The sequence below is a fragment of the Carya illinoinensis genome, chromosome 3, assembly GCF_018687715.1.
Source record: "Carya illinoinensis cultivar Pawnee chromosome 3, C.illinoinensisPawnee_v1, whole genome shotgun sequence".
In the NCBI taxonomy this organism is placed as follows: domain Eukaryota; kingdom Viridiplantae; phylum Streptophyta; class Magnoliopsida; order Fagales; family Juglandaceae; genus Carya; species Carya illinoinensis.
Genome location: NC_056754.1, coordinates 33,396,238 through 33,398,334, shown reverse-complemented (window position 1 = coordinate 33,398,334; position 2,097 = coordinate 33,396,238).

Genomic DNA, 2,097 nt, shown 5'->3' with positions numbered 1-2,097 from the left:
ACTAATCTCAATTTTATCTACAGGAATCGCTAAGGTTTTTGTCGTTGCAAATAAACTTAGATCAACTCAAAGAGAAATAAGCAAAGAAAATAAAACTGACTTTCAAAGATCAAATTCAATGGGGAAGAAAACTTCTAGGAAATCGATTTCACCTAATTCTTCACTATGCTTTTCTCATCCAGCTAATTTAACTTAAACCTTTTTTGTCTATTAGCAAATCTCTAATTCGTCCAAAAGCCTCTTTCGATAGTCAATTGGAATTGACTCTTGGTTATCAATTCACACAAGAATATGCAAATTCAATAATCAAGAACGCAATAAGATCAATGATTTAATGACTACATAGGTTCATACAAGTCTTTCGATCTCTATACTTACCTATGCTGAAATACCCAAGATCTACCCTATGATTCCCTCTTTCGATAGCAAATCACAAGATTACTTATCATCTAATCAATGGCCAGTTAATTAGAAGCAATAAATTCAGAATAAATCAGATAAACAAAGAGAGAATTGCATTAAATTAGCATAGACAATCAAGCATAGTTCGGAAATAGGTTACATCGTTTTCCTAGAATGAAGAAAATTTAGCTCATGCTAGAAATGGAATTCAACATAAACGAATTCACCATAATTGTTCTGAGAAGATGGGAAGAAGAAAATAAACACTGAAAAATCCTCCTTGCAGCCTCAACTCGTCGTCAAAAGCTCAGGGGAACGATTCAACGCTTTTCTCTCGTCCGTGCTCGTGTATGATTCCAACGTACGTGCAATAATTGGAATCCCGTCTCCAAACTTATGAATTGAATCCTTCTAGCTGTGTTTTTCTGTCCCAAAGAGTGTTCTCCCGTCAAAACTCGCGGCTCTAGAGTGAAAAATGGCTTTTATATGGTCCCACGGCGGAAAACCTAAAATCTGTCAAAATACGATGTTCGCTCGAGCGGGGTGTCGAGCGCGCGTCGAGCGTTCGACTCTGCCTGATTTTGCTCGAGCGTCTTATCGAGCGCACATCGAGCGTTCGACTCTGCCTGATTTCGCTCGAGCGGCCAATGTCTCTCCTCGAGTGATCTTCGTTTTTCAGCAACCCGCTCGAGCTCCCTGTCGAGCGGCAGTCGAGCGTTTGAATCTGCTTGAATTCGCTCGAGCGGCCAAAAGCCTCCGCTCGAGCGAACTTGTAAAATCTGCAATATGAAAGTTTGCAAGTCATCAGGCAGCTAGGAGCCGATTTGCGGTGACTTGGTCATTTACCTGGATTTCTTTCAATTGACATGTCTTGGATGAAGAACAATCTTCTAATTCAACCCAAGAACGATGACAAACAACAATAAAAGCCACGAGGTTTAGGGAAAAAAGGTGAGAAAGAATATTAAAAGTGAAATTAAGCACAAAACATGGTTCAGAGATGAATAATCATGTGTGTGTTGATTGTTGACTTTTAACTCTAGCTAGAAGCTTAAACATGGCTAGATGTGAACCTTGGGGGCTTGTTACATGTCTTGGGCTTGACGGAAACCAATGGTAAGCTGTATGTGGGCTTCAACTGAAAGAATGAGATAAAAGACGGGGTTTCTTGCTGCTAATTCATCAGATGCTAGAACTGAACTTGGGGGGTGAATGTGCTGTGTAAATAGTGAAGTTTCCAATGAGGAAATGCCTAAAAGACATGGGCATGGTGCCGGTTTGTTGCAATACACACATGAAGGTGCACCGAGGGGGCGATTTGCGGTGACTTGGGCATTTACATGGCTTTGTTTTAATTAACATGTCTTGGATCAATACTAATCTTCTAATTAAATCTCAGAATGATGGAAAACATCAATGAAAACAATAAGTTCAAGATAAAATGGGTGAGAAAGAATATTAAAAGATAAATTAAAATCAAAATATGGTCGAGAGATAAATAATCGTGTGGAAGTCGACTAGTGCCCTTAACTCAAGTCATAAGCTTAACCATAGCTAGATGTGAACCCTGGGAGATTATTACGCTTCTTGGGCTTGACCGAAACAATGGTAAGGTGTATGTGGCCTTCAATTTCAAGAACGAAGTAGAAGACAGGTGCGTGGGTGGGAATTCATCGGATTCCATTATCGAAGTAG